We start from the raw sequence: 8,804 nt of genomic DNA, 5'->3' as shown, positions 1-8,804 counted from the left end.
CTGTGCCAGCTTCAACGGGCAGCAAGGACAAGCAAAAAGAATGAAGCTACAATGAAGCCAAGTTAAAGATATATAACAAGCTTCACTCCACCATTTCAAATTAAGAAAAAGAGAACACACATACAGAGCACCATCTCATACATTGACCTGGAATCTTTTTCTTCTACTCAAGCTTAATTCTGATCTTTGTGTTATGGCTGTCTTGTGATATTTTCTGTTTTGATAAAAGGCAATTATGTGAGGTTCAAAAGCCAAGAGAGAAAAGGTAGTAGTGATGCAAAATAGCCACTATTTTTCTGATGTAATTTGGGTGTATGAACTAGGATTAGTTCCCCTTGCCAAGTTGGGTTAGCACTTGGTGAGAATTGAATCTGTGTAGATTCCCCTTCCAAGTTGGGTTAGCACTTTGGGGTTGCTAAACTTTGGTGAAGAAAGCTTGGGGTAGATACTAGTTGAATTAGGGAGTAATTCAATAGTATTGGTGTATGTAATCTGAGGATTATAGTGAAAATTTTACCATGGTTTGTGGTGGAAACTGGAAGTAGGATTCATGGTACTGAGAATCCGAACCAGGATACATGCTGGCCCCTTTTTCTTCTTCTCTGCTCTTTTAATGTTCTGCGTATGAGATAATTTCAAATAATCTCCTGCAACTTAAGCTTCCACTGCAACAGAGTTTGAAACTCTAAATTTTAAGCTAACTTGATTCAACCCCCCTCTTCTCAAGTTCATCTAGAACCATCAATTGGTATCAGGAGCAAGGTCTCAAGGAGTCAAGCTTCACAGCTTGGAGCAAAGATCCATGGCCAACAACATGAATCCCAACATCGTGGCTTTTACTCTCACGGAAGGGCAGTCCAATAATAGACCTCCCTACTTCAATGGCAGCAATTACTCTTACTGGAAAGAAAGAATGAGAATCTTCGTGCAGGCAATCGACTACAACATCTGGAAGATCATTCTCAATGGACCAGACGTTCCCATAAAAAAGAATTCTGATGGAGAAGTAGTGGCAAAGGAAGACAGTGAATGGACAGATGAAGAAAAGAAGAAGGTTGAACTCAATGCCAAGGCAATCAACCTGATGCACTGCGCAATCAGTTTTGAAGAGTTCAGAAAAGTATCAAGGTACAAAACGGCTAAAAAAATATGGGACAAGCTCAGACTCACTCATGAAGGCACTAAGCAAGTGAAGGAAACCAGAATTGACATGCTGATGAAGGAGTATGAAATGTTCAGTATGAAGGAGGATGAGAGCATCGATCAAATATTCGAAAGGTTCTCAATAATCATCAACAATCTGGACTCCATGGGAAGGAACTACTCTAAAGAAACTCTAGTAAGAAAGATCCTGAGAAGTCTCACTAAGAAGTGGGAAGTGAAAAGTACAGCCATCTATGAAAGGAATTATTTGATCAAAGTCACCTATGATGAGCTAAGAGGAAAGCTGCTGGCCTATGAAACTACTCACATGTCTCAAGATAAAGATGACAAAAAGAAAAGTATAGCACTAAAATCAAGAATGACAGCCCAAGGAGAAGAATCTGATGACAGCTTCTCAGATGAAGAAATGGTGCTCTTTGCAAGAAAAATGAGAAGACTACTGAGATACAAAAACAAAGGCAAGGGAAGCTCTTCATTCAAAGAGATCAAGAAAGATCAAGTCAAGTTCACATGCCATCACTGCAAGGAACCTGGTCACTTCAAGTCAGATTGCCCTCAACTTAAGAAAGGCGAAAAATCCAAGAAAGACAAAAAGAAGGTGATGATGGCAACATGGGAGGATTTGGAAAATGACACCAGCTCAGAGAACTCAGATCAAGAAGCTCAATTATGTCTGGTGGTAGATCATAATGATGAAGATGAGGTAGATCTTTCTGACTTATCTATTGATGAACTGCACTACATTATCAAAGACATTTCAGTAAACTCTAAAAAACTCTTGGATAAATATGCAAAATGTAAAAAAGAAAATGAGGCTTTGAGGACCGAAAATGATCTTCTTTTGAAAAAGGTTAAGGCAAATGAAACTGATAATGAAAAGTTTTTAAAAGAAGAGAACATTGCCTTGCGAGCTGAATTAGAAAAATTCAAACTCAAGCATGAAGTTACTGCTTCTACTGATTTGATTTCTGAAAACAAAAAGCTGAATGAACAAATAAAAAATTTGAATGAAGACTTAACAAAGTTTGTTCAAGGTTTTCAAAATCTGAACAAACTACTTGCTAGTCAAAGGTTTGGGTCTGAAAAATCTGGACTTGGATTCATAGAGAAAAATAAGGCTGTTTTTAAACAAAACTTTAAAAAATCTAAAGCCTCCTCTTCCAAGCTTCTCAAACCAAAAGGTTTCAGCAAACCTCAAAAATTAGTAAGCAAGAATCAGTGCTACAAGTGCAATAGAAATGGTCATGATCCTCCTCAATGTTTCATCTTTCTTAAGTCTTATGGTAATGATAGTAAATTATATAAAGTTGTTCATGATTATAATGCTCTTGAGCAACCAAGAAGATTTCACATCAAAGGATCCAATGGATTTGGATACCTAAGGTTAGTTGAAGAACATGCAGGTTTGCCTTGCATCCAAGAAGAAAATGGACATGTGGTATCTTGATAGTGGATGTTCAAGGCATATGACCAGAAGGGATACTTTCTTCATTAAACTCAACAAGTATAATGGCGGATTTGTCACTTTTGGAGATAATGGTAAAGGTAAAATAATTGTCATTGGTAAGGTTGGCAAAGATTTTTCAACTTGCATTGATAGTATCTTTTTAGTTGATGGGTTAAAGCATAATCTATTGAACATAAGTCAATTGTGTGATCTTGGATATGCTGTAACCTTTAGAAAATCTGATTGTAGAGTCATAAATGAGAAAACATGGGCTGTTTTATTTGTTGCCAAAAGAAGTGACAATGTTTATGGTATCACTCTAGATGATCTAAAAGTTCAAAATGTAACTTGTTTCTCTTCAATGGAATCTGAAAAATGGATGTGGCATAAGAGGTTAGGACATGCTAGCATGTTCCAAATATCTAAGCTTGTAAAGAGAGGCTTAGTTAGAGGTCTTCCTAATATAAAATTTGATAAGGACATCATTTGTGATGCTTGTCAAATGGGTAAACAAATTAAAATCTCTTTCAAACCCAAGGAAGATGTCTCTACTAAGAAACCATTGGAGTTGTTGCATCCTGACCTGTTTGGACCAACTAGGACTCAAAGTCTTGGAGGAAAGAGTTATGGTATGGTAATTGTGGATGACTATACTAGATTTGGCTGGGTGTTCTTTCTTGCTCATAAACATGAGGCTTTTTTTGTTTTTGAGAAATTCAGCAAAATGATTCAAAATGAAAAAAGTTTAAAAATTGTTTCAATTAGAAGTGATCATGGTAAATAATTTGAAAATCAATACTTTGAATCTTTTTGTGATGAACAAGGCATATCACATAACTTCTCTTGTCCAAGAACACCTCAACAAAATGGTGTAGTTGAGAGAAGAAATAGAAGTTTACAAAAAATGGCTAAAGCTATGTTATGTGAATATGAAATCCCCAAGTTCTTATGGGCTGAAGCTGTGAATACAGCTTACTATGTTTTAAATAGAACCATCATTAGGAAGTTTTTGAAGAAAACCCCATATGAACTTTGGAAAGGGCATCCTCCCAATCTTAGTTATTTTCATGTGTTTGGCTGCAAGTGTTTCATTTTGAATATCAAAGAAAACTTAGAAAAATTTGATCCTAAAACACATGAAGGCATTTTTCTAGGTTATTCCACAAATAGCAAGGCCTATATAGTCTATAACAAAAACTCCAAAACTGTTGAGGAAACCATGCATGTCACTTTCTGTGAGTCTAACAATGTTCCCAGTGTTTGCATTGATGAAAGTCCAGGTTTTGAAGCTGATTTGTCCAAGAATACTGAGCCAGTTCCTCAAAATTCAAGTTCTCATGAAGTTGCACCTGTTAGCAATGAAAACTCAAATTCTGCAGGAGACAATTTGAAATTATCTCCTGTCGCTGCAAAAAACACTGATGCAGAGGCCATTGTTGATCAAGAGGAACCTGAATCCTCAACTCAACCAAGAAGGCCCAGGGAATGGAAGTTTCTGAAAAACTATCCTGAGAAGTTCATAATTGGTGATCCCTCCAAAGGAATATCAACAAGATCATCTTTGAGAAGAGCTGAATCCAACAACTTAGCTCTTATATCAAAGATTGAACCTCAAAACATCCATGAAGCACTTGCTGATCCATCTTGGGTGTTAGCTATGGAGGAAGAGTTGCAGCAGTTTGAGAAAAATCAGGTCTGGACATTAGTGCCTCACTCAAATGGGAAGAAAGTCACTGGCACTAAATGGATTTTTAGAAACAAGGTGGGTGAAGATGGAACCATAATCCGAAAAAAAGCCAGATTGGTTGCTCAAGGATATGATCAAGATAAAGGGATTGACTTCGATGAATCCTTTGCGCCTGTAGCTAGAATGGAAGCCATCAGATTGCTACTTGCTTATGCAGCTCATTGTGGCTTCAAGCTATTCCAAATGAACGTAAAGTGTACTTTTCTCAATGGCATAATTGATAGAGAGGTTTATGTGGCTCAACCACCTGGGTTTGAAAACAAATCATTTTCTAACCATGTTTTCAAACTAGCTAAGGCCTTATATGGTTTGAGACAAGCTCCTAGAGCTTGGTATAAGAGGCTTAGCTCATTTTTGTTGAAAAATAATTTTCAAAGAGGAGCCACTGACACCACTTTATTTATTAGAAATTATCATGATCACTTTATTCTTGTGCAAGTTTATGTTGATGATATTATATTTGGTTCGGCTAATGAGGATTTGTGTGCAGATTTTGCTAAGCTTATGACCAATGAATTTGATATGAGCATGATGGGAGAGCTCAATTTCTTTCTAGGTTTGCAAATCAAGCAAACTGCAGAAGGCATATTCATCCATCAAGGAAAATATGCTAAAGAACTTGTCAAGAAGTTTGGACTGGACTGTGCTAAGCCAATGGGAACCCCTATGCATCCCAATATCAAGCTTGATAAGGATGAAAATGGTAGAGATGTTGATGAGATACGCTATAGAGGGATGATTGGATCTTTGATGTATCTAACCTCCTCAAGGCCTGATATCATTCAAAGTGTTGGAGTTTGCTCAAAGTTTCAATCAAATCCTAAGGAATCACATATCTCAGCTGTCAAGAGGATCATCCGATATATGCTTGGTACCACTGATGATGGTTTATGGTTTCCTAAGACTAATTCATTTCAATTAGTGGGTTTCTGTGATGCAGACTTTGCCGGGAATAGGATTGATAGAAGAAGCACAAGTGGCATGTGTTGCTTTCTTGGAAAATCTCTCATTGTTTGGTCTAGCAAAAAGCAAGCTACAGCAGCTCTTTCAACAGCTGAAGCTGAGTATATTGCAGCCTCCTCTTGTTGTTCTCAATTATTATGGCTGAAAACTCAACTAGCTGACTATAAACTGAAAGTCTCAAATATTCTATTATATTGTGACAACATGAGTGCTATTAATATTTCCAAAAACCCTGTTTTGCACTCAAGAACAAAGCACATTGAAGTTCGTTTTCACTCTATAAGAGAACATGTGCAAAATAGAAATTTAGATATTCAGTTTGTTAATTCTGAGGATCAGCTGGCTGATATTTTCACCAAACCATTGATAGAGGAAAGGTTCTGCAAGTTACGAACTGAACTAGGCATTCTTACTTCATCCTTGTTTTCTTAATGATTCTGATCATGAGATCTTTTATGTTTTGTCTCATAAATCGCGGTGAGATTTTTCTTTGGCAGATGATGAGTTTACTTCATTAATTCACTGTGAAGCTATTGGATTCAAATCTGATCATAATGAATGATGGACGTCTAGTGCTGAAGCAGTCTCTGCACCTATGGGCTTTTCTTTATTGAAAACTTTGGGGCTTTTTCAATTTTTTTTTGGAACAATTTTTTTGTGACTAAAAGTGGGCTTTCAATTTTTTGAGACAACTGAACTTACTTCAATTTTTTGTTAGTCTCAATTTTTTTTGGGCATTTGCACTTTGTTTAATTGGGCTTCACTTCAATTGCATCCTTTTATTAATTTCCAACTTTGTTTGCTTTTCACTCTTATTTCAATCGCACGAAGGTTACAGCTGTAACTTTCAAAACATTTTCAAAGGTTGGATTTTTATCTTTTCAAGGTGCAACCTTTACACTTCTCTAAGCCTATATTAACTTCCCACTACATGCATCCATTCACACTACTCGTTTCACTCTTTCATCTTCTCCGAACCAGTGTTCTATAAATATGGCTGGAAAGAAGAGAGCTGCCCGCAGAGGCTCCCACAGTGGCACCCACCGTTCTTATTACACACACTCTTCTCCCTCACTATCACCTACTCATTCTTCACCTCCATCACCACCAAACCCTTCTCCTGACATGGCCCGCACTAAGACCACTGCTCGCCGCCCCACCAATACCTCGGATTCTGCGAGATTTTGTGGAGGATGTGGAGGTTGGCCTCACGACATCTGACAATGAGGGGGAGGACGATGGAACCTCTGATGAATCCAACTCTGATGCTTAGCTCATTTTATCTCATATGTGATTATGACTTAGTTTAATTTTGAACTTGTTTGTTTATTTTGGATGACTGTAAATACCTTAACTACTATTATACTACTTACACTATATGCACCAGCCACTAACAAATTTTGTGCAGGTTTTTTCCTTTCCTCTCTTGATGACAAAAGGGGGAGAAAAGAAAAGGAATGTTAGCTTTGGCTTAGGGATTAATAGTAATAGTTAAGAACAATGTTTTATGGTGCTATGATTTGCCCTGTGTTGTGATTAGTGTTAATTGCTCTGTGCTTTCATTACTGTGATATACTGCTTGGAAATATTGGTCTTGGCTGTTTTTAAGTTTTGCCCAGGTTAAGATGTAAGCCATGATCAAGGGGGAGTAATGCTGGCATTGAGGGGGAGCAGCTCACAATCCAAAAGTAATCAAAGGAAAGTGTTCTTAAATCTTTCAAATTAGTCTTTAATTTCCCTATTTTATCATGTTTGTCATCAAGGGGGAGATTGTTGAGCCTAGTTTGATTTTGGGTTAATTAATGATGACAAACATTCAATTGGGTTGAAAGTCCAATATTGTTTAATGTGTGTTTTATTGTGGCAGGCCCATTAATTATCTCACAGCCAAACAATGCTACTTGTTTATTCCTTAAATGCTCCAAGTAAATGCACAAGCCCAATACCTCATCCTTATTGCACCATTCAGCAAGAATGAAAGGCTATGCATTTGGCAAAAGAAAAAGGGCAGCTGTCTACATCATGAGCAAAACAGGACAGTTGGAAAACAAAGGAAGCAACAACACAGCAAGGACAGGTGTGGCTCTGCAAAATCAAGAAAGGACACAAGAGCACAACCACTAACCCAAGGATATCAGCTGAGCAATACTAGGATCGTGGTTATGCAAAACACAAACTTGCATAGAGTAGCAGCAGCAAAAAAATGGAGCAGAATGAAAAAGAAGAACATGCCAAGGAAGAAAGCAAGGAAAAGGACCACAGAGGTGGTGGACGAGCTACTCCAGCAGTAGAGGTAGTGGAGCATAATGAAGAAGGACAGCTTGCTAGCTGTGCCAGCTCCAACGGGCAGCAAGGACAAGCAAAAAGGATGAAGCTACAATGAAGCCAAGTTAAAGATATATAACAGGCTTCACTTCACCATTTCAAATTAAGAAAAAGAGAACACACATACAGAGCACCATCTCATACATTGACCTGGAATCTTTTTCTTCTACTCAAGCTTAATTCTGATCTTTGTGTTATGGCTGTCTTGCGTTATTTTCTGTTTTGATAAAAGGCAATTATGTGAGGTTCAAAAGCCAAGAGAGAAAAGGCAAGAGTGATGCAAAATAGCCACTATTTTTCTGATGTAATTTGGGTGTATGAACTAGGATTAGTTCTCCTTGCCAAGTTGGGTTAGCACTTGGTGAGAATTGAATCTGTGTAGATTCCCCTTCCAAGTTAGATTAGCACTTTGGGGTTGCTAAGCTTTGGTGAAGAAAGCTTGGGGTAGATACTAGTTGAATTAGAGAGTAATTCAATAGTATTGGTGTATGTAATCTGAGAATTATAGTGAAAATTCTACCATGGTTTGTGGTGGAGACTGGACGTAGGATTCATGGTACTGAGAATCCGAACCAGGATACATGCTGGCCCATTTCTCTTCTTCTCTGCTCTTTTAATGTTCTGCGTATGAGATAATTTCAAATAATCTCCTGCAACTTAAGCTTCCACTGCAACAGAGTTTGAAACTCTAAATTTTAAGCTAACTTGATTCAACCCCCTTCTCAAGTTCATCTAGAACCATCAAACATAAATTCAAAAAAAGAATAGCACAGTAAAAACGAGACAAAGAGAGCTTTAGAGAAAGCAGAGCAGAGATGAAATGAAGAGAACTTCTTCTTTTTGCCAAAGAGAAAGATCACCGAATGCAAAACAAAATGAACGATTTTTTTTTTTATTTTTTAGATATATTTTTATTTTGATTTTTAAATTTTTCAAATTCAAAAATATAAAACTAACTTTTAAATTATTTGAAACTATAAAATTAGGATTAATTGAATTCTAAAATTTCGTTAATTTAAAAGGATATTTTTGTCTAATCAAATAAAATAATTAAAATTTAAATTTTTTATAAAATTAAATAAAAATTATTTTTTATTTTTATTAAAATATAAAAATATTTTAGTAAAAATATTAATATGATATATGATTAAAAAAAAT

This window comes from Arachis ipaensis, chromosome B07 (genome assembly GCF_000816755.2).
Source record: "Arachis ipaensis cultivar K30076 chromosome B07, Araip1.1, whole genome shotgun sequence".
Classification (NCBI taxonomy): domain Eukaryota; kingdom Viridiplantae; phylum Streptophyta; class Magnoliopsida; order Fabales; family Fabaceae; genus Arachis; species Arachis ipaensis.
The sequence above is the reverse complement of the archived record's forward strand: the minus strand, read 5'-3'. Positions refer to the sequence as shown.